Source organism: Dasypus novemcinctus, chromosome 10 (genome assembly GCF_030445035.2).
Source record: "Dasypus novemcinctus isolate mDasNov1 chromosome 10, mDasNov1.1.hap2, whole genome shotgun sequence".
Classification (NCBI taxonomy): domain Eukaryota; kingdom Metazoa; phylum Chordata; class Mammalia; order Cingulata; family Dasypodidae; genus Dasypus; species Dasypus novemcinctus.
In genome coordinates this window covers 98,269,526-98,295,200 of record NC_080682.1, presented here as the reverse complement: position 1 = coordinate 98,295,200, position 25,675 = coordinate 98,269,526, and the positions used below count along the sequence as shown (strand labels likewise).

The window sequence follows — 25,675 nt, the reverse complement described above, 5'->3', positions numbered from 1 at the left end:
TTTTGGATCACAGAGAGGTTCAACTATGGCAGGGGCAGAACTCTGCTGTGGGGTGTTATTGATGGGGGCACATGGGTGGGGGGGGGGGAGTTCTCCAGGACAAGTATATAGGGAACATAAATATGTTAGGATATATGTTGGGTATTTTTATAGTAGTTACAGTTACAAACATCAACTAAGGGAGTGATGAGTTCCCACCCAGGGGTGCTCTGTCACATTCCCCAATGGAACAACAATAATCTACCAAGTACAGTGGCAAAGATCAAGAAGGAAGGATGGTCCAATATTGAACCCTTGCTACTGATGACTATGCTTAGGAGCCTGTGTGCCTGAAATATGAACTATATCCAGAGCTGTAAGATGCCTAAGAGTTACCTCCTGAGAGGCTCCATGTTGCTCAAATGTGGCCACTCTCTAAGCCAAACTCAGTATGTAAATGCATTACTTTCCCCCCAACGTGGGACATGACTCCTGGGGATGAGCCTCTCTAGTGCTGAGGGATTACTACCAATCACTAACTGGAGAAGCAACTAGAAAGAGACCTCAAATAAAAGGTCAACTGAGACCAGCAGAATATCGCAGCCTACATGTTGGATCAAGTGTTAAAAACTGCTCTTTGACTTTGAATTAAAGGGGGAAATGGCAAAGACAAATGAGTTGATATGGCTAAGAGTCTTCCGGAAATAGTCGGGAGGTCATTAGAGGGGTTGTGCTTATGCACACCTCAGCAATACCCCAGAAAAAGCCAAAATAGATACAACCCTAGGTACTGGTTCTCCTGAAGGCTACAGAGATCCACAGGGTATACAATCATGCCAGATGGATTTGGAGCTCTGTGCCACGTCAGAGGGTGCTACTTTGGAATTTGTGCTGCTGAGTGTGATGGAGCTGGACTCAGATGTGACTTTTCTACACATGCCTCTTCTGTCACTTTTACTGAAACTGTGGTCAGCACCAGGGATGATCCATACTCAGGAGACTTGAATCTCTGGACAGCCCATGTGTCAGTTGGGCTCTGAACCTCAGCAGAGTGGCAACTCCTACTCTCTGGTTCGTTGGTCTTACCTAGGTCAGCTAACAGGGAGTTGAAGATGGTCAACCACCACACCAGGAATCAAGAGTACCTACAACTGTAAGCAGAGGAATTGCATCCATCATCCATGTGGAATCTAAGCCCCCTCTTGACCTAGAGGTGAAGGGGCATCACCACCCCAGGGTCCATGGAATAGAGGAATAAAATATGGACTAGAGTGGACTTACTTGATATTTTACTATAAAACTATTGTGATGAGTATTGGAAGAAATTTTAGCATCGAGGTGGAGAAAGTGGCCACAGTAGTTGCTGAGGTCAGGGAGAGGGTAGAAGAGATGTAATGTGGAGGCATTTCTGGAATTCTGAGTTGCCTTAATGATACTGCAGGGTCAGATGCTGGACTTTATATATCCTGCCATAGCCCACTGAATGTACTGGGGGAGAGTGCAAACTACAGGGTAAACTATTATCTGTGTAGTGCAGCAGTGCCCCAAAACATGTTTACCAAGTGTGATGAGGGTACCACAATGATTAGGGAGTTTGCTGGTTTGGGAGGAGTGGGGGATATACGGGAACCTCTTATATTTTTTAATGTAGCAATTTTTGTGTGATCTATATATCTTCAAAAAAGTACAATTCACAAAAATGTTTGAGTGGGGGTGGGGAGTGGGGTATATGGGAACCTCATGTTTTTGTTTTTTAATGTAACATTCCTTGTGATCTATTAATTAAAAAAATAAAGTGTGAGACTAAATATGAGAAAAAATACTTACATAATTTTCATTTTTAATTGGTTGGCTGACAGGGAAATATTTTAGCTCTATGATAAATCAAGAGGCATTTTTTTTTTTTTAGTGGAGAAAACAGTTTATGCTTTGTGGGGATTATGACAGATAGGTTTTATGTGTGGCAGTATGACCTAGGTACTGTAGAGCGCAATTAGGGAAAGGGTTTGGTGTGAAAAGGGCTAAACTACAAAAAATTCGTATGCTAATAAAAAAAGCCAATGAACCCATTTTTTATGATCCTGACCAATTCTTGTGATTTCTTTTTGCCAAGAACTGTCCTGAAACACTTTTATCTTTATTAAATCAGAATACTAAGAGATACTACTCTCCAAATAAAACAGATCAATCCATGTTTGGCAAGCTGACCCAGTCCAGGACAATTATACTTATTGTCCCAGAATCATTGCATCTGAGACATGCCATCAATTCTAGAAGAGATGTTCAGGCTCTCCTGTTGTTGAACTATTATATCAGCCAACAGTTTGGATATTCAGTTCATCCCTGTACATCATGATATAACTCAGGAATATTTTCACATATTAAAATATCTTGCTTTTATGTTTATTTAACTAAAGTCAGTTTATATTGTGTAATCAAAGGAATCAGAAATCTTTGTTAAACTAAGTCATTATAAAAGATAATAAATAGATGTTTTCTGGAAACTAAGAAAAACGTTTTTGAGAGGGAAGTAAAACAAATATTTTGCCAACAGGTCCTATATAATACCAACCGAACTTTGTTATATAAGAAAAACAGCCTTACTTATTTAATTAATTAACTATATCATATATGTATCCAATAATTATTTAACAAATTATTTGTGTATCTGGGTTCCATTGATAAAATGGTGAGACTGGGTTTAGAAATAATCCAGGACCTTTTTGGCCTGTTCATGGCAAATTGACAAAGAAGAGGCATTGTGTATTACAAAAAGTATACTTAATCCTCTAAATCCTCCACTCTGCTACTGTGAAATTGTTTTGATTACTAAGTCTAAATCCTCCACTCTACTACTGTAGTGATCACAATTACTAGATTGTGACACTCCACAGTGGAAATGTTGTAGAATTTGAGAGAGGTTCCATTATTTGCGTATAGAGAGGCCAGGACTCAGGAATGATTTTAAGAAGGAAAAATGATTTATTGATGGCCAGCCAGACTCTGGAGCTTCCTGATGCAAACTGGAGCCCGAACAAGAATTTCAAGTTTCTTTTATACAGAGAGGAAAGGTTAAATGATCCTTTTGTTTCAGTTCTCAATAGGCTTAAATTAGCATATATCTTCCACATCTTAGGTAAGGATTTAGCATGGACTTTATATATTCTAGATAAGCTTTTAGCACACTTGGTTTGCATTTTCCCTGAATACTTAAAGTTTATAAACCTTGCATTGTTAAACTGTTTCCTGGGGCTGGAGTCGTTGCCATGGTCACCAAAGGCAGGACTGCAACCTCTTACCATCCCACACCCACAAGTCAGGACAGACAGTTTAGGTTAAGGTTATCTCTGAAGAATCAAAGAGCCTCCCACCCATAGCCCACATCAGTACCTGAACAGCTCCCTGTTAGCTTTCTGTTTCCCCCATGTTAGGGATTCTGGATATTTAAATTCTCTTCAGATGTTGGGTTTTCTGGGGACAGATCTGCACAGATTGATTCAGACATAACATTAAAGCCTGTTGATTTATCTTGGGATTTCCTATTCCTTGCTGCTTCATAATCTTTGGGTCATGTTTTTTGTTTTTGTTTTTGTTTTTTCCCTTGTTTTCATCTAAAAAGACTTTGTACTTACAATCTTATCTCTTTGGTGTTTACTCCATAAACAATGGGGTTCATGGTAGGTGGTACCAGTAAGTAAAGGTTTGCCAGGAGGATAAGGGCATGCCTAGGGATGTTGTACAAAAGCAATGTGTAAAGGACAAGGCAAGAATATAGAATAGAAACATAACACATATATGAGCTCCAAAGGTCCAAAAGGCCTTTGTCTGGGCCTCCCCTGAAGGTTGTCAGAATACAGTCTGCAGGATTAACCAGTAGGAGAAGGAGATGAGGATAAAGTCCAACCCTGTGTTAAGGAGAGCAGTAGTGAGCCCATAAATGCTCTTAGGAGTGATGCTATTGCAGGTCAACTTGGCAATGCCCATGTTCTCACAGTAGGTGTGATGGATGATGTTGGTATGGCAAAAATGCAGCCAGAGAATGAGGAGGACACCAGGAGTGGCTACAGCCACACTCTGGGCCACCAGAGCCAATCCCACCTTGCCAATGAGAGAGCCTGTAAGTAGGGTTGTATAGTGGAGTGGTGCACAGATGGCTACACAGCGATCAAAAGCCATGGCCAAAGAAATGCAGATTCAGATAGGAACAGAGAATGAACAAAAAACATCTGTGTGAGGCAGGCGGGAAATGTCGATGGAGAAGCATCCTGCCAGAAGATGAGAAGCATTTTGGACACTGTGACCATGCAGGTAGAACATCATTGAATGCCAGCAAGAGGAGAGAGAGAAACATGGGCTCATGCAGTTTCCTGTCCCAGGCCACCACTGCCATAACCAAGCCATTGCCTAACACAGCCAGAAGCTACATGAAGCTGAAAGGAATGGCAATCCAGATGTGGAAGTCTTCTAATCCTGGGATACCCATCAGCAGAAAGACAATGAGTTGAGTGGATGTACAGTTGGATGTTGTTACAGAGAAGTGGCCAAAGTCTGTTACATGAAAAACAGGGAAAAGAGCTAGAGAGAGCAATAAAAAAAAAAAGGATTATTCTTCCCAGTCAAATCATAATCATTCTTTTTGACATGACCTAGGAGGAATAAGGACAGAGAATAAAATGGTCTGAGATGAATTATTAGATAACTGATTATTTGCAAATTGTTTCCCTTCTCTTGGATATATTGTTCTCTCAAAAAAAAGGTGTGACTCAGAAAAATCAAAAGCTGAATGCTTTTTTTTTGAAATGTCAATGGTGCTAACCATATAATTTATATATATTTTATTAGAACTTTTAACTATTTCATGTACATAATTTCTACTTTCACATCTTGATAATCCTTAAATAGTGATTTCTCTATTTCTTTTCTCTCTGTAACACTGAACAAAAGGAGGGAAGAAATAATTCTCCATTTTTTAAGGCCAAATTAAATGGCAGAAGAAGGGTCACATGGTAGACTGATGAAAGAACTGAAAACAACAAGAAGTTTCCAATTCTTGCTTCTCATCCTGTGCTAAATATGTTAATGTTTCTACAATAAAGAAAACAGTTCTATTTGTTTACTTCTCATAGAGACCTTTGAAGATAATGGCTGAAAAAACACTGAAATTTAAAGTGCTGTGTATAAGTTGTAATATTCTTTACATAGTAATAAACACTGACACTCAGGGAGCATGAAATTGAGTCAAAGAAGACAAGGTAAATTTCAGAGGGCAGAATGTTCTCATTCACAACAAGAAAATCAAATGATTATTCAACACCTATCATTGAAAAAGCCTTACACATAGCAGAGTGACTACCATTTTCTTGACTACTACCAAGAGAACAAAATAAAATTTTAGAGATTTTATAACAGGGGTTATTTTAACATATCAAATAGCATTGTAAAATAAACTTTACTTTTCTCTAAAAACTGTTTTAAATACAGAATTATGTAGTTTAGGGGCTTGTAAACAACTTCAATTTAATTGCCCATTTTTGCAATCAAAAGCTGTAGTTTTGGGATCTAAGCAGCTCAGGCTGTGGGAGGAGCGGCAGCGTGAGCAGCGAGGCTTGGTGCAGGCTCTAGGCACACCAAGGACCTCAGCCTCCCCTCGGCTGCCACCATGCCTGGGAGCCCCCCCGCCCCCCCACCTGCTCCACTGCCAAGGTGTCCTAGAGGCTGGTCAGATCAGAGAAAGGGGAGGGGAAGGAGTCCAAGGTGAAGCTGTCAGCTAAACCTATTCCTGGGGAAGGAAGCCAAAAATGACAGCAGAAAAGAATAAATCTTCAGAAAAAAAACAAACAAATAAAGCAAACAAAACAAACAAAAAATGCAACCAAAAATGAAAAGGGGAATAAAGGGAAAACAATCAGAAGGGGCTAACCAAGAAACTAAAGATTTGCCTACAGAAGAACATGGAGAAACTAAAAATGAGGAGAGTTCTGTCTCTGATGAAACAGCTGAGAAAGAAGCAACTCTGATTAATATCATCTACCATGTCTCATCGGTGGTCTCTGTTTCTCCCTTCTTGTGTAATTCAGGGGAGTATTTTTATCAACCTTTTTTTTTTTTTTTTTTGTAAATGAAGTGTTTCAGTAGCTCCAGAAGAAATATTTTTAAGAAGGAAATTGAAATTCCATATTACCCCATTTTTTACGTGTAAATGTGTTGTAGAAGTTGAGAGAGGTTCAATTATTTGCATATAGAAAGGCCAGGACTGAGGAATGATTTTAAGAAGGAAAAATGATTTATTGAGGGCTGGACGAACTCAGGAGCTTTCTGTTTCAAACCCGAGCCTGGAACAAGATTTCCAAGTTCCTTTTATACAGGGTGGGGAGTCAAATGGTGGTTTTATCACAGAAAACTATTTTCTTTGTTAGTTAAGTCTTTGCCTGAGTACCAGATAGGTTTTGAATTAACATATTGCCCACATTTGAGGTGAGCTTGAATTTGCAACTTACCCACATTCCATCTGGATGCAACTTTGAATACACATTCAGTCTTACATCCTTTCAGAACATTCTAAGCCCACTTAACTGGATTTCTAGAGACTAGGCAAACTTGCATACAGAATTAGATGATTTTGAATTTATACACAGGCTATATTATATTTCCCATTCAAGGCCAAGTCCAAGTTCCCTTAAGTTTCCACATCACCACCATCAGAGTTTCCCTGGACTGACTGGTATGTATATAGTTTGCACTGCTAAATTGCTTCCTGGGACTGGAGTCATTGCCATGGTTACCAAGGGCAGGACTGCAGCCTCTTACCATCCCACACCCCCAAGTCAGGACAGACAGTTTAGATTATCTCTGAAGAGACAAAGAGCTTCCCACCAGTAGCCCACATCAAATGCTTCTTTTTTTTTTTTTTTTTTTTTTTTTTTTAAGAGGTGAAATCATTGACTGCTTGTTGATTTTTTGGTACAGCCTGAAAAGGGAAGGTTATTGAATTAAAGGAGGCTTGACTGTCTTTCATGTCAACTAAACAGTCTGGGGTGGGGGGTGGCAGGCAGTTTTTATACCCTATACTAAATGGTGATTTAGAGTTACAGTCAGGCATTTAATATGTGTTGAACATTTTGAATTACTTCTATTCCCATGCTTTTAGTAGAATTGTTTCTTAAAACCACTCCCTGTCTTGGCTCTCCCTGTGAGCACTGTGTGCACTTGCAACATCCTTGCTCCTGGTCACCCAGTTTTTCTAATAATTTTGATATGTGCTGTGAAAGATTGGAAATGGGAATACGTAGTTTGTATGATATTAAACTGTTAAATAAAAGGACTAATAATGTAACAGCTTATCGAAATCAAAAGACACTGATAGGTGATATCCTACAAATTTTAAGCTGGAAAGCGCCTGGAATAACTTTAGAAAAGAATTACAACTACATGGCTTTTTAGGTTTTTGGTATGTATATTAAAAATTGTGTACAGTTTGTTCATAATGTCTATGTGCTGATCTTCAAAACAACCAAGAAAATCTCAGTTATGAAGGAAAAAAGCAATACTTTTGGCTAAGCCACTTTATATGTTTATCAAAACTTTTGGACTGCAACTCTTCAGAAATTTCAAAGAGTTATGCATACTAAATACTATTGCCTTAGAAAAGACACCCAAATCTGGAATTCCACAGGCTTCACTTTTCATGAGTGGCTGTCACATGATCAGATAGCCATAAAACTACTCTGCAAGGTATCTATCAATCTTCTTTGCATTACTTGAAATCATCCTTTCCAGATTATCCGATACCCTTAACAAATAACCGAGACACATTATCACATTATCGATATGTATTTATCTTATTCTTTCTCACTCTCTCTCATCAAGAAAACAAAAAACTTCTCATCAAAGAGCAAACATATATTAATAGAATACATGTATTGGCATTAATGAAAGGTCCTTGAGTTATTTTGTTAAAACATGGAACTCTGATCACAATTTTATGGGAGCCTCTTAAGACTGAGATTTCGCTTAATTCATTTGGGTGTCTCCCAGCACTGCATGGGTATAACACCCAAGCAGGAAATATCAGCATATTTAAATAGAAGACATCACATATCAGCACAATAAGGAACAAAACAGCAGTAATAGTAAAAAATATGAAAAATGCAAAAACATATCAATGCTTACAATGTGACACACATTTTCCTAAAAACTGCTCTTAAACATTTTACATAGTTTATCCAATTTAATATTCTCATCTACTACATAGGGAAGTTATTGTTATTAGCCCCTTTTTACACAAGAGAAAACTCAGGCACTGAAGGATTAACTTTAGGAAGTTTATATCACCAATGAATGTGTAAACTCTGTTTTCAATCTCAGGAATTCTAATTCCAAAACCCCCAGTCTTAAACACTAAATGATTCTAATTTACCTTTTAGATGCATGGTTTTTCTAAACTATTAGGAACATAAGATGATAGATCTTGAATTTCCTTTCACTACTTCCCACGGTGATAGTTTTAAGTCTTGGATAAAAAGTCATTACTAGATTATAAAAACTCAGAGGAGAATATTTCCACATCTTTGTGGTATTTTGATATCTACAAAAACAACAACCCAGGGAATAACCTCTGGGCCTAGGAGCCTTTTGGTTATTCTACCTGCTAAGTGGTCCTCTTACACCTGAGACCCCACAGTCAGTATCTGGATTAGCTGATTAAACCATGTCTTTAACACTTGTGAAATATATTTTTCATTTTTAAACTCATCTGATAATTTTTTATCCTAATCCAAGTCTCTGAACAACAACTCTGCATTTTTGTGCCAGATCAGTATTTAGACTTAAGATAATACTATACAATTACCAGGTGTCCTTCAGTATGATGTATTGAGGTTTTAATGAGAAAAAAAGTGTGACTGGACTTTGAAAAACTTCCACTTTTCAAAGGGAGCTAATCATTTTTTTTCTTTTTAGTTTTAGAGTAATCAAACTAGACTTTAAATAATATCATACTTCTAATGAGGCAGATTAATAAGGCCTCACAAACAGAGTGTAATTTTCCATTTCTGTGCATACATTAGCACAATTTAGGATATATTATTTCAACTTATATGTCTAAAATTACCCCTAAATTAATAGGATTCAAAAGAAATCATGACCAATACCAATCTCACAGTATATTTGTAGGCCAAAATGTCAATATATTTTATGTAATATGAAATCTTACTTTAGTAGCAAAATAAACACCTTTGATATTCAGAAATAAAGAATTTCCCTGAAATTGTTGCTTAGAAAATTTAATTAATAATCTTGATGCTCCTTATTTGTCATGGAGTCACAACTAAAGAGGATGGTGATAATTGTGGCATTGATAGCGGCAATTACCACCTTAAGGAATGCAATTTAGATCATTAAGCCTTCAACAAAAGATCAATTTTCCAGGCCAACAAGAGTCTATTCTCAGGGGAATGTGATTTTCTTGATTTTGGCTGTAATTTTTTATGATTCCCCCAATTGATATCTCTTCCTTGAGAATATAAAAGGAAATCAGCTTTCAGACTTAAAACTAGAAATACGCTGTGTTTACTGCAATACAAATGAGAACTTAGAACAATAATGAGAGAAATGGTTCCAACAAGGGGGTAAGGGAGGCATGGAAGAATTTACAAAGACAAAATACACACAGTTGGGACATGAGGTAATGTAACCTGTGATCTGGATCATTAAAATTGGTGGTGGTGGCGGGGGGGTCTCCAAAGAAAGTAGTTCTAGTTAAGATCTGATGGAAAAAAAAAACCTGACCTAATAATGACACAGTGCACTTGCACTTTAGAGTTCAGAAACCATTTCAGAGGGTGGTTATAAAGTCAGAAAATATAAATGATAATGATGATTTACAGAATGTATCCCCTCTTTCTTCTTCTGGCGTATGTTAATGATTGAAGTTTATTAAGTAAAATTCAGAGATTATCTGAGGAAATGTATTTCATAGAAACATATGAAATGTTGTAATCCACTTAGCCCATCAACATTTTGCAAAGTGCCTTGATATTGAGGGGCAATATTTTAATCATGTCTTGTAATATTATGTATTAGACTGAAATATCATTAATTCATTTATATTCCCTGATTTTTCCAGATTTTTATGATTGAGTTGTATTTCCCAAGAAATATACCTTGTATAAAATATTCATACAATTAAGAAAATGTGGCAAGTTATAAATTCTATCATCTGCTTCTAAATGGGCATAGGAATATACACGGAAGAGGCCTGAGTCTGGGCTTGAGTCCTAGCCAATGATGGACATTGATCTCAAAATACACAGTTAAAAAAAAATATTTTGTCAGTGCTTTTGATAATTTGTTTTCATATGAAGCTGAATGTACTTATAGGTAATATAAAGAGCATGGGCTTTTAAGCATTTGCTATTTTCCATCAAATTAATGTCCAGAAAGTTGGTATGAATCTATATCCCAAAACTGATCTATACGTGAGTGAATATCACCAGTACTTTCACTATCATTAAGGATTATTCTTTTAAAAGTTTTTCCAATTTGATAGTCAAATTTTATAACTCATTAAACTTTCAGTTGGTATTTCTAAAATGGAAAAATGAATATTTTAATATTATATCAGTGACATATCTTGGCTGTTCTTGATATTTTCCACATCATATTTCCCTATTTATCTACTGAATTAAAATATTATTTTTTATCAACTATGATGAATTGTTTATATTTTAAAACTAAGGGAAACATGTGCCTCAAGCAGTTGAGTACCTGCCTACCACATGGGAGGTCCCAAGTTTGATTATGGGGGCCTTCTAAAGAAGATGAACAAGACAACAAGCTGTTCTTTCACAATCAGGCATCTTCTTCTTCCCTGAAATATTGGTTGATTAATTTGCTACAACATCATATACACACATGCACACACACAAATACACAATATATAGGAAATATAAAAGAAAGCTACTAAGTCCTATAAAATCTATTACTTAATCACACTGAGTTTTTCTTCCTTCCTGGTGAAAACTTGGCTCAATACATAATTCAACCTCAAAATTTAAAAATTTATCTTTTTGCTTCAGTGCAATAAAATAATTAAAAATCTATTCAAAGACATTTGTGAGAAGCATATTTTAATACTTCCATAGAGGAAACAGTAGTATTGGGAAAAATTAACTCATTAATTATTCCTGAATGCAACTGTAGCATGTAGAATTTTGGGATACATAATAAAGGAAATATTACAGACAAATTTAAAAAAGCAGCAGTAGAAAAAATATCTAATATTTGAAAAATAGAAACTTCCTTCAGAATCTGAGCTTATATAGTACATTAAAGTAAATTTCTGAGAGCCAAATTAAATATTAAATTTGAAAAATAAATATCAGAACACAATAGGCAGGAAAAATCCATACAAAATACTATAGATATAACTGCTGTAACCAAAATAAAGACTCCTTTGACAACAATAATATAGATATCTCTTCTAGATTAACATTAGGTAAATTAGGAATGCTAGAATCCCACGTGCCAATTGCTAAGTCTACTATAATGAAAATAAAAGAAGAAATGCCAAGTTCCAGAAGTAGAAGAAAAATGTGATCAACAGATTTTTAGAACACTAAAAGAATTTCCTTCATCACTAAAAAGTGAATTGATCTTAAAAAAAGAGAGTCCATATTTGACTCTTAATTAGAAGTAAATATAAGTCCAGAAAATATATTTCCCCAATAGTTACTAACATATCATGTTTAATAAATTCTTTTGAAATCCATGATCTCAGCTAGTCTAAAATAGTTCCTCCTAGGAAATTGAATGTACTTTTAGCATTATGGTTTTCCATATTTCTTTGAGAGAAATTTGGTCTTCTTTCAGGAACTGGTGATATAATTTCACTCACTATCTTTTTAAGTAATGATTTTGATGTAGATTATGGGCAGGAGGCTGTTCATCTCTTCATTGATAACCTGAGGTCTATGTGTTCTAAGCTGTGCATATGGGACAGTGAGAACTGCATTCCTGCCCTTGGTAACTATGGCAACAACTCCAATCCCAGAAAAACAGTTTAGCAATGCAAACTCTGTAAACTTTAAATATTCAGGGAAATGCAAACCAAATGTACTAAAAGCTTGCATGGAATGTATGAAGTCCATGCTAAAAGCTTACCTTGAATGTCAATTCAAGCTTATTGAGCACTGGAACAAAGAACCATTGGCCCTTTCTCTGTATAAAAAGAACTAAAAAATCTTCTTCAGGGCTCAGGTTTTGAACAGAAAGCTCTCGAGTCTGGCCGGCCATAAATAAATTATTTGTCCTTCCCAAAATTATTATGAGTCCTCTCCTTTTCATAAAGAAATAGTTGAACCTTTCTCAACTTCTACAACAATTTAGTGATAAGGGCTATGAGTAATAGTGATATTTTCATGAATGGATATGTATGTGTTTATGTTAATGTGAGAGTTTCTATACCATGTAGTCAAATAGTCTCCAAACTCATTAATTTCTGAATAGTTAGAGAAGTGAGACAAGGTGATTGCAAAGATAAAGTTGTAAAATAAGATCTTATTATGATGCTACTCAGTGGTTGGACATGTAAACCCATACAGATAGTTTTCATATGTAATGTTTAGTTTCAAAATTAATTATATATGTGCCTCCATTTCCTCTTGGAGTTTGAAATCACAGGTCCTCTTATTTCAAAGAGATCTAGGCAGTCACCTACTCCTGTTCACCCGTCTGAATTTATCCTGAAATCCTTCTATTGACATCCATGACCTCCAATGCTGAAAATTATTGACTGTCAATCAGAAAACAATGAATCATGTAAAATACAAACTGTCTTTCCCATTACAACACATTCTCATTATAGTGCAAGTCACTGATAGCCTTTTAGATATTCCTTATGTGTAAATTACAGGTTTTATCCTCATCTTTGTGCTTAAATTATGGGTTTCAGCCTCATCTTTGCAGCTAATCTTACAAGATGGCCCTCTTATAATAAATATCCATCTTACCCCCACACAAAATGCAACTTGTGTTCCCTGATATCCATAAAAAATAATGGTGTTTTTTGGCTGTTGGTTATGTTGTACAAGTCAAGAGAGGTTCAATTATTTGTGTATAGAAAGGCCAGAACTCAGGAATAATTTTGAGAAAGGAAAAGGATTTATTTATGACTGGCTGGGCTAGGAGCGTCTCATTCAAAATCCTAGCTCTGAAGAAGCTATTGAGTTTTTTTAATACAGAGGAAGGACCAAATGGTTCTTTGTTTCAGTGCTCAATAAGCTTGAATTAACAGATATCTTCCACATCCTAGGTAAGCTTTTAGCATGGACTTCACACATTCCATATAAGCTTTTAGCACATTTGGTTCTCATTTCCCTGAATATTTAAAGTTTATAGAGTGTGCATTGCTAAACTGTTTTTCTGGGACTGGAGTTGTTGCCATCATTACCAGGGCAGGAATGCAGTTCTCACTGTCCCATATGCACAGCTCAGGACACATACAGCTCAGATTATCTATGAAGAGATGAACAGCCCCCCATCCACAGCCTACATCATTTCCCCCATTTATGCCAGCTTATCTTGCTAAACTTTGGCATAATTATTGTTGGAAATATGATGTGGGTGTCTTGTCATTGTTTTGATTGATTATCTCACTTATCAATTTCTTAGTGAGAGCTCAAAGAAAAAGTTCCTGGGTAACATCTGGGGTTTATCCTGTTTTCAGAAGAAGTTCTCATCTTGCACAATAGAATCTTGAGGGTGGGCCCCCAGCAATCATTCCAGGAGTTATTTATTTAAGGATTTCTTGCTAAGCGCCAGATCCATCTATTAATTTTATTTTACCCTTAGAGAGTTTACACCTTTAATCTTAAAGGGGTGCTTAAGAGAGATGATCTCTTCTGTAACTACTTCCTGCTGGCCATGGGTTGTAGTCCTTTCCTAACAAAATGTAAAAACTTTGTTATTATATTTTGTCTGGAGGAAGATGGATCAGGCATTCTGTACAAAGCTGGATAAAGTTTTCATATGGTTAATAAGAGGTTCATTCTGAAACAAACAAACTTAATTAAAATTTTTGGAATACCTGTATTGTTTTGTTTTTTAAAAAAAAGGATATTGGATTACAGAAGCAGACAAGGTTAGGTGCCTATAAAGATGGCACCCTTTTTGAAAGTTAGTGGAGAACAGTGTATATATATATATATATATATATATATATTTAAAGTTATTTATTTCCAGAGAGAAATTGTAATAGATAACAATACTAGGTACTTAGCTTTGTTCTGAAGACACATTTCAGGCTGTTTAATGATTGGCACTCATGTGCTCCGTCAGGTGCTTCTGGTGAATTGGCATCTTTTGGGCAGTTGGTTTCATTCAGGATTAGCGTACCAAGTTGGAAATTCCCTTAGGTTTTTTAGCTGTGGGAGTGATCAGAACTACAGAATAAAGTTTTTTACATTTTGGTTTTAATTGAATTATTTCTGGTAATTTTGACAGTTCAATAGGTGACCCATCATTAGCAAGCAAGCTTTATTTTGCTACACAGTAGAGTAGAGTAGTAGGGTGGCTGAGCCTGGCACCAATTAACAGGCTACCTGCAAGCCACTGGTGGCCCCCTTGTTTTCTGCTAAGACCACCACCTTATTTTACAGACATGTTTATTAATTAGTTAGAAAATGGAATTACCAGGAATTTAACATGTCTAATGTCCTTTTGTACCTGATCCAGAACAGAAAAGATATCATTATAATTACTAGGCATATATTTAGAACAGCATAAAAGTACAGCATTTAATATTAATTAATGTTTTACTTAATGCATAAGAATTCTGATTTGCAATTAATAGTTTTAAGGTTCAGGTTTGTAGTACTTTACATGTTTTCTCTCTATGGGAGCAGGCCATAATGCCAATTGTGTTTAAGTTTTACTTACAGTATTCTGGTAATTATGGCTCCAACTAGCATGTTCATAAAGCACCTCAGGAGAGCACTGAACATGAAACAGATAAAAGGTCCTGATGGTTCATTTGTATCCTACTCTCTGCATCTCATCTTTTCTAAGAAGGATCCTGTGTACCTTTAATGACACATATTAGAGAGGAGTTTAAGGGTGAAATTTGAGTACATATAGTTGTGAAAAATCTGACTTAGATATCAAGTCATAGATACGATATATTTGTTCACATCTCTACAGTCCATATGGAACTGCTTTATCCTTTTTTCAGCATCTTAGAGAAATTCTTTTAACAATGGAAAATGTGGCATTGGTGTGGAAAAAGTGGCCATGGTGGCTGCTGGGTATGGGGAATGGGAGGAAGAGATGAGATGTGGAGGCGTTTTCCAGACTTGGAGTTGTCCTGGGTAGTGCTGCAGGGACAATTACCGGACATTGTAGGTCCTCCCATGGCCCACTAGATGGAATGTGGGAGAGTGTGGGCTATGATGTGGACCATTGACTATGAGGTGCAGCAATGCTCAGAGATGTATTCACCAAATGCAATGAATGTGTCATGATGATGGTGGAGAATGTTGCTATGGGGGGAGTGGGGGTGGGGTGTACATGGGGACCTCATTTTTTTTAATGTAATATTAAAAAAATGAATTAAAATTTAAAAAAGGAAAAAATGTTTAAATTAAAATGACTCCTTGAACCTGCTAATAATATTTTGAGTAATAGATAAATGAAGAATATGACACTGTCTGAAAATTTCAAGAAAATCAACTACACATCATTCATAAAATATGAAAATATTAAGTATTTCTACTTTGTGAATTTCAATTAAAGCTTTAATGAGATAAAACATTTTGATGAGCAAAGTGGCAAATCCTTTAAAAGAATCATCCTTACAACTATGAAGGTATTGGTCATATTGGCTCACTTACATACCACCTGATAGGATACTGATTTGTACAATGTTTCTGGAAGATAACTTGATGTATTGCACCAACTTTTTTCAAGAACGTCTGATTTCTTTATATTAGCTAAAAACCACCCAATCAAGTAAACAAGCAAAATGAAATTATTAGTTTATAAAATACAGAAATAAAAATTGTGAAACAAAAACAAAAACAGCCAAAAGTAAACAATACAGGACCCCATGTGATCAGGAACCTGAATCCTTTTATTTCCTTCTTTGCCACCTGCTGTCTTTTGCCTTAAAATATTATGGCAACATAAGTTACTACAATCAGGTACACATCAACATGCAGGAAGGAAGACATAGAAGCAGGGGCATAATAAGGACATGATGGAGAAGTCACTGCCAACATTTCTGTTTACATATCACTGGCTAGAATTAGTGAGAGGGGCATATTTGTTAAAGTGATGTCCATTAAGGATTACCAGTATTTAATGTTGCCACCTGACCAACAATAAACTTCATGTTTTATTTCTCAAGAAGAGTAGGTAACCAATGTTCAGATAGACAATTAGCAACCACTATCCTACCCTTTAAGGATTAACATCTAGGAATGTATTCTGCAAAAGCGATTCCCATCTAAGCTGTATCCCAAATAGAGCAAACTATATCTGCATTATTTTTATATCATAACATAATATCTGGAACAATATTACATAATGTGCTTTTACAATGTTTAAATATATCACTGGACTGGAATAATCAAATCATGGAACATCCACATAATAGTTTACATTGTAAGAATCAAAACAGTGCTTTTAAAGTTTCCAGTGAAATGACTAAATAGAATATAATGTTAAATAAAAACTATGATCCAAAGCTAATATTAGCACAATCAGATATTAATATCCACATTTATACATAAATACATATACTTTTTATACATACATATATGGAGAGAGAGACAGATTAAATACATTTTAGATTGATGAATCTCCGTTTTCAAGTAAATGTTAAATTAGCCTGCTTTAATGGGTTGCAGGCTCCTCTAACAATCATTGTGTCCACCATTAACTTTTCACTACTTCCACTTATTAACACAATTTCATTTTGCATATTAATTCTTAGGCCATTCAAATTCAAACTCTAGGCTGAGGTTTTATTATAAGCACTCTTATTCCCTTCAGCACCACTTTGTCTAACGACCCCAGCAACTCAGTGTGGAATAAGTACTTGTGTATGCAAGTTTTATTTTCTTGGCAGAAACCAGTCATAGATTACTCTCCAATATGCCCTATTCCTCTTCAATTTTGCATTAGTCTGCCAGGCTATTAAAGCGAATACCAGACAGTGACTTACAAAACAAGGATTTTTTTATTCACAGATTTAAAATGACATCTTAGTATTTATGAGTTTTTGAGAAGAAGACCACAAAGATAGAACGTCATTCTTGTCACATCATATCAAGAATTTATACTATTAACAAGAATTCACTATTGAAATTAACCTTGATCAGCTGGCTGCAGTAGTGTTTGCCCAGTATTTCCATTGAGAAAGTTACTCTTTACCCACTTTTCATAATAAAAGAAGTCACTGCATAATTCACATTTAGGGAGTGGAGTATTATGCTCCATCTCTTTGAAGAAAATTGCAACATAAATAACTTTGAATTCTAATGCATGGGAGGTATGGCTATTTCCTTTTATTTGTTTATTCACGTACACAGTCAGTAATTTACTTATGTCAGTATGGAGTCATGGAATATATTTATATTTTGTGTTATAACCCAGTTGTAATTCTTTTTCTTTTTAATTTCATGCTCAAATTGTTCCAGGTTAACCCACTGGGGACTTTCTCATTGGGCTTTTTTGAAACCAAGATCTGGAGGCTAGGTTGAGTACTGTTACTGAAGCAGCTTAAAAGATTGTTCCATTACTTTATTATGCCCATGTTGTCTGAGTCATATGATACATAAAGGACTAGGGGATACTATGACCATGTGCCCACTGCCACAGATTCATTGCTGTAAAGTTGTTTCCTTGGTCTCTTGTGATATTTTGCAAGAGTCTGGTTTTGTAGAGACCTTCAGATAGTTGTGTTGACTGAGGCCCTCCAAGCAGCAAAGGTAATCCTGCAAAGAAAATTGAGTGAATATTTCCAATCAAGATGAACAACTTGCCCTTCCAGAATGTTTGGTGCTCAATGTAATTAATTTGGCATTATGTGGCTGATTCATCTAATCAGTGGATGGAATCATACCAGCTCTGTTGCTGGCAGGAATTAACAGAATAGACTTGGTGTGTAGAAGCACATGCAATTGCATCCACTCAAGACTTCCACTCACCCTGAAGTTGGCTTCCAGACCTTTGCTCCAGCACTGGGAATGGTCAGTGCCAGAGGATGGCTTCCATCAATGGACCAAGTCAAACTTCCTATTCAGTTTCTCTATTCTTCCATGCCAGATGCTCTCTGGGGGGCTTAATCTTAAATAAATACATATTTACAGTTTTTGTTCACTCCTTTAGATCCAAGTACAAGTCTGTTCCTCAGATCTGATCCTACTGATGGTTCATAATTTCTGCATCCAGTCTCCTTATCAACCAACCATTCATAACTCACAAATGCCTAGGAATACATATATTTTATTCTTTCCTTGGACCACTCTTTTTTCAACACAAAATGCATGAGCAGCTACACCCTTAAAGCAATAAGCATTGGGTGCATTCCCCTTCACAGTCCTCTACAATGGACAACCTTGAGTGCTAAGACAGTGTAGAGGCAATTCATTTATAACTGGCACTGATATACCAAGCTTAATCACCCATGAACCAAAATGACCTTCTTTCTTTTACTTCAGCTGGTCATAAGAAACGATCATGGAGCCAAAGTTGTGGATTAAGGGAAAAGTGATGGTACATGAATGTCGTGGAAGCCAAGGATACTGCCTTGTGGTGCTTACATGTGGCTTCTGGTCCTGCTTGTGACTGATCCAAGATTTATTGTTTCTATCCTATAATGAATTGTGCCATTCTCAGCTGAAGATATGACTTTGTCAACCAGGCAGAATTTAGGTAATGACAGGGAGTTCCTGACACTTAGTCCCTTTTTGTGCCATGGTCAAGTGCTCTGTACCTCTGCATGAACTAGTACCAGGTAAAATAATAAGAACCAGGTTTTTTTGCTTTGTGTTAAATAGTGTGTAAATACAGATGTCTACATTGTGATTCTCTTAATGAAGTTTGGCATAAATTCCTAGTGGTATATTTTCCCATCACTACTCTTACAATAGTAAAGGAACTGCCAGGTCATATGGCCCAAAATGTTGCACTATGTGCGTTCCAGCAAACACCTACTTCACAGCTCCTTCCTGCTTTGGACTCAACTCAAACCTTGCAGTATTTCTGTTGCACAATAAGTGGTTTGGAGATTTTTCCTCAATGTAGATGTTATCTCTAGTATCTGAAGAGGTATAACAGGTATTGTCAAATTTTTCATTCATTTTTCTCATTGATATTGACATTATTGTTTTGTTTTTTGTTTTTTAATGCTGGGTTTTCAAAAATTTCAAGGGGATCAACTGAGATGTTTCTATTCCAAATCTCAAGGTCATTCCCAAACATGGCCCTTAGCACAGAAATCTCAGTGAATTTGAGAATTTCACCTTCTATGAAACTGCACTACTCCTAAACTTTCTCTGTGTTTAAGTATGTTAGATGAGAGACTATTTCCTTTCATTATGACATCCTCTGATATCCAAGTTTATCCTAAATCAGTGGTTAATCATTGTTGATTGTCACTGTCTTCCTACAATATATTAATTGCCCTCAACAAAGGCATGCAATCCTATGATTCTTATAATTGTGCTTTAATTTTTTATTTAAGTAGCCTTCACCAAATGTGTCTGTTTTCACTTCCTCTATAATTCCTGATCTATTTATTTTCTGACTTCAAACAATATGAACTCTTCTACCTTCATTTCTACTCTTTTGCATGGATTGTTTTTCCCCACAGCTTTCAAAATCTATTTCCATTATATTTCAGATCTCATTTCAGAAAGAACAATTTAATTATATCTATATTAGCCCCCACAGCATAACCTGTTTTCTCAGAGCACCATCTATTTTTTAAATCATGTTTTCAAACTGTAAAATCATTTACTCTAAATATATATATATATATATAATGCACTCATTATATATATATATATATATAAATTATATATATATATATATAATGCACTCATAACTACTTATCTATTATTTCCATTCAAATCTAGGTAATTGAATCTCACAAAAGGAAGGGAAGGAACAAGATCACAATGAAAATATATATATATTCTTTATATCCAGATTGCCACCCTCCCCACTAGTATACATTATATGAAGGATGGGGCCTATCTTCTTCACATCAGACTTGTTTGTCACTGTGTTCTCAGTGTCTATAATTGTGTCTGGCATTAATAGGCCTCCAGGATACATTTGCTGAAGGAATATTTTTCAATTAAGCAGCTGGCTGATCAATTGGGTGATTGGTAGCCTGGCTTCCTGACTACTTGAATTTATATATTACAAGTGATTTAGAATAATTGAAGATTCTTTACAATAGCTAAAATTCTCAACACTTTACCTAGGAGACATGGATAATGAGATAAAGTAACCCCTTTTTTCTTAAACAAACCTGTAGACATTATCAACACAATCATGATAATGATTCAAAGAACCCATAAATCCAATTTTTTATTTCCTCTTTCTTGAATCTATATTCTCTTTTTTATCTTCATTGGCAAATCATAATTTGTCATCAGAATTAGTGAGAATAGGTTTCTATATGGTTAAACTATTTCTAGCTTCCCCATCTGGATTCTAATTTAAGCATTGCTTCTTCATAATTTTCCTTAATTCCAGGATTGAATTTTTCAAGGTCCTTAGAAATCCATTTCACTGGAACCATATAAGGGTGTCAAAATTATTTTATGAAATAGCTATTATAATATTCCCATTTTACAATTGAAGAAACAGAGACACAGAGATGTTGAACAATGATTAAGGTCAACACAGCTTCTAAGTAATGATTTGGGAATTCAAACCTGAGCAGTCTGGTTTGAGAGTCAGCAATTTCAGGTATGTAAGTGTATTCCCTCCTATTCAATTCAATGTGAAATGGAAGACAATGAAATAAATTCAAACAATCAGAAATATGAACATAGAGTTAGTAGTTTCTTTTGAAGGAGAAAGCTTTGACTAATAAGGCAGCCTGTAGAATGGAGTCAAGCCATGCCTGACATCAGACAATCCAAAGAAATCTTAATTTGTCTCAGAAAGAGATATTTTAAAAATTGAAGGAAAAATAACATGATGCTCTGTAACTCTACATTGTGATAGATATTCTAGTTTCAGAAGAGATTAATATAATAATTGTGATGGTCAATACCCAAAATATAATTCTTAAATATAATTCTTTTATTAATGCACTCATAACTACTTATCTATTATTTCCATTCAAATCTAGGTAATTGAATCTCACAAAAGGAAGGGAAGGAATAAGATCACAATGAAAAGCAGTTAAAAATAGGAATAATAAGAAAATATTAAATAGAGAATATCTTTCTGTTTTGTAACATATCGAATATAGACATTTTGAAAGAATTAAATTAAACCACACTGAGAAAACAGGAAAAGGAAAAATGGGTGGAAGTTTGGATATAATTAAATTCTTTGTGCAAGTGTTTGTGGGAATAAATTTCTTTATATAGTATAATAGGATTGTATCTAGATTGAATAAAATTAGAATATGACAAAAACACGCACACGCAAAATTTCTGGATAAATTCTGGAAGCTATATCCTGAATATCTTGATCTTTTCAAAGACATTTTCCTAGCACCATCCTAATTTTCAATCTCACCGATTTAAAAATCTTTTTATCTTAATTTACATGAGATGTAGATAATCCTGTTAATTGAGGCCTTCAAACTAATGTTATTTTACTCAAAGTCAAAGGTAATGTGCCAATAATAACTCTAATAACTCCGGTAAGTCTGAGCAAGGAGCTAGTCTCTTGGGGGCAAACAAATCAGGAAAAGAAATTAGATGATAGCGAAGGTTCTGTTGTATAAGGAAAATATACTAAGAAAAAACCAACCAGGTCAGCCATCTCTTAAGCAAGTTGCCTGAGGAGGAAATAATTGCATCAATGCTAATTAATTACTTCATATATTACAAATGTAAGATGTAGTGTTCTGTGTTTTTAGAGAGAGGGTTGATGCTATTTTTCCAAGGGAATGAAACTTGTTAAGAATTGAGAGTTTCAGAATTTAGAAGACAACATTTGGAGGAATCATACAGATTCTCTTTTTTCTTATGCCATAGACTGCCGTGTTCACTATAGATCAAACAAGGAGACAGATGGTAGCATCACAGATGTACATATGAAGAGTTTTTCGGAGCAACTAATTGTAAAATTAATAAAAGTATTGGAGCAGATATCACTCAAGTGGTTGAGCACCTGGTTCCCACCTATGAGGTCCTAGGTTCAATCTCTCACACCTCCTAAAAAGCAAGCAAAGGAAAAATCCAACTCTCACTGGAGAGCAGATGTAACTCAGTAGTTGAGTGTCTGTGTCCCATGTACGAGATCTTGGGTTCAATCCCCAGTACCTGCTAAAAAAAAAAGGAATGGTATTAGACACACATATATGCAAAATTCATACAAGATTCATACTTAAAAAATATATAAGGAATTTCAAGTATAGTGATAAAATTATGAATTCCAAGTTCTTCATTTCATAAAACCAGCAGATTTATTAAAAGTTCTTTAAAATCTTCTAAGAGATCTCAAAGAAACCTGCTGTAAATGTTAAATTAAGCAAATAACCTAGGTAACCTAGGATTATATGTTGAAAGGTGTCAAATTTTTTCACATTAACAGTTAGGTGTAATAAAGTTCTTATTTAATTTTCATTTATTTTATGTAATTAACTTTTCTGTCAAACATATTCTAATGAATTATGAATGGAATGAAGCAAATACCACAAACTGAAATATGGATTTTGATATAAAAATTTATAGTCTAATATAATTGAATATTCAAAATCAGTTGAAAAGGAAAATTATAAAATAAAATTAAACCAAATAAGAGTTGGGCATTATGAATGCTATTATTTTTCTCTGCATATTCTCTATTATAAATAAAAAGTTATTGTATAAAACAAAATAACTAGAAAATATTTATCTTCCCTTGTTCCATATATATATGATGTTTTTAAGAACCAGTATTTTGAAATATAAGCATTCCTGCTGAGAGGCAGGATCCAGAGAGAATTAGGAAGACTTTTACTCCCCTCTACCCTCTCCTTACTCTTTTCTTGGATTCTCCTTCTATTAAAAGTCAGTTCAAAGGACTTAGAAGCTGAATTCTCTACTCATATCTTACTCCCAGTGGCCTCTTTCCCTAACACACAGTGCGGTCACCCCTCGGGCTGAAGCGTGGTTTGCTGGCCTGGCAGGGGAGCGGCCGCGGTAGGCCAAGCCGCTGCCCCCATAATAGGGTGGCTGGTCGGACTCACCGCCACCCCTGAAGGAAGCTCGGCATGGGCGGCAGAGTGCCCTCGGGTCTCCCCTTCTTGGCAGCCATGCTTCCGCGGCCGCCCCTCCTCCCGGATGGCGCCACACGATGCCTGTAGGGCGGCACCCTTCTTCTTCTTTCTCCCTGCGCAGGCGCAGGGCGGAAAAATCCAGTCTGCCCTTTTCCCTCCCCCCGACAGCAGCAACAGCCAGGCGTGGGTGGGAAACTCAAGTCTGCCCTCCACCCCAGCAACAGCAGCCACCAATCCCTAAACCCTGCCCCTTCCCCCAGCAACAGCGGCAGCCAATCCCTAACCACCACCCCTCCCCCATCCAGTACCGCCCACTGACCTTTCGCCAGCAACCAATCAGAACAGGGCGTGGCTTCGACCAATCAGCCTTCCCCAGCCCCTATAAAACTGTTGCCTCTCCCTCAGTAAAGTTGGACTTGCGTGTTTACCTTGTCTCTGCGGTAGTTTTTCTGCCGAGCGCCCTCCAGTCCTGAGAGCCCCCGACAAGGGAATGGCCTCCCTTGTCCCCAGTTCGTCGCCTGCTTCTCCGGGCGACCCCTTCGTCGCCTGCTTCTCCGGGCGACCCCTTCGTCGCCTGCTTCTCCGGGCGACCCCTTCGTCGCCGGCTTCGCCGGGCAACCCCGTCAGCCGAACCGCGCAACCCCTTGTGAGACTGATCCCTCGTCTGCTGCCGGACCGACCCCTCGTCCCAAGTGGGACCGACCCCTCGTCCCAAGCGGGACCGACCCCTCATCCAGAGCTGGACCGACCCCTCGTCCGCAGCCAGACCCCACCTCTGCCGACCGAGCAAGCCGCCGCAACACGGGGAGGTCACGCCCACCACACACCCATGGGAACCACAGATATCTGGAAGCAGATCTGCTGCTGAGCTCATTTGGGAAAGCTATGAGTCATGAGAAGTATATCTTTCCTCAGTCAAGTGGGTGCTTTTCTTATCCCCCCAGGACCCCAGTGAGTACCCAGTCAGTCTCATTTATTCAAAGGCTGAGTGGACAATAGTCAGAAGTTTTCCAGTTCTGTAGTCAAAGCTGACAGCCTCAGAAAAGCAGGATTGTGAACTGTTTCCAGGGAAAGCTGAGCTCTCTGGCTCTGAGGCCCTGAGCAGCAGGTATCTCTTTCTGTTATGGACTCGGACTAGACTGTAACTTTCCTGGAGAAGGATGTGCAGGAGCTTCCCTGCTCATCTCAAATCATCAAAGAAAGGCAGATGGCAGGAAGTCTGGGAAGGCTGATGTATTAACCCTGTATTCTGGGCAAACCTTTAAACTTCTTTGTGCAAGGTGTCATACTGCTCAAATGAATCTTCCAAGCTGTTGCCCTGGCATTCTATCTTTTTGTCTTTACAAAACCCTGCAGTGTATATATGTCCCATGGGTTAATGTGAAGACTACAGACTTTGGAATTAGATTTTCATTCAAATTCCAGCTCCATGAATTCATACTAGAATATATTTAAGCACATTAATGAAAGAATCTGAGATTATTTTCTTAACTTTGTCTTAACAGCGATTACCTACCAAAAGTCTTTTAAGGAGTAAATGGATAATGCATGTAATGCAACTAACACAGCACCTAATAGATACTCAATTCATGTTGATTGATTGATTGGTTGATTATTTTTATAAACAGAAGGAAAGGGATTTGTGCCATAGCCAGAAGATTGTATAGGACATTGATATTCTTCCTCCCCAAAAGTCAAGTATCAGTTTCTATCCCTCCATTCCTTCTTTTTCTCTATTCTGTAATCAGCTAAGGAATAAAATGATGAGTGATCCCTGGGTATGTTTAGAACATTTAATATTAATGTTAATGCACTGCAATATTTGGAAATTATTGAAGCCAGTAAAATCTATAAGAATGCCACTGGTTGTCATTACATTCAGACTCAAATTATTTACCAGTAAAATAATAACCTTTCCTACCCTTTTTTCTCTTCTTTTTTCCCATTCACTTAGGAAACAACAAGTGCAAAAATGAAAATGTGTGGTATCTGACTAGAATTCACTATATGCTAGAGAAAGAGACACAAAGATCTACAATGAATTGTAATAAAGTAAAAAAGACAGGTATGTGCAAGTACCATGAGGATACCAAGGAGAGGGTGTCAATGATGGTTCAAAGTAGCTAGAAAAATAATCACAGAGAGGCTGATGGGTGAGTAAGCATCAATTCCAACCAAAGTTACTGAGGGGATTTTCCATGAAGAATAAAGAGACAAGGGCACTAGCAGCAGGGTTGAAGGACT

General features: G+C 36.6%; 1 pseudogene; it reads right to left on the bottom strand.

Annotated features, from left to right (window-relative positions):
* Window positions 1-3,607: 3,607 nt before the first annotated feature.
* On the bottom strand, window positions 3,608-4,369 carry LOC101411719 (olfactory receptor 52B2-like; annotated as a pseudogene).
* Window positions 4,370-25,675: the final 21,306 nt, after the last annotated feature.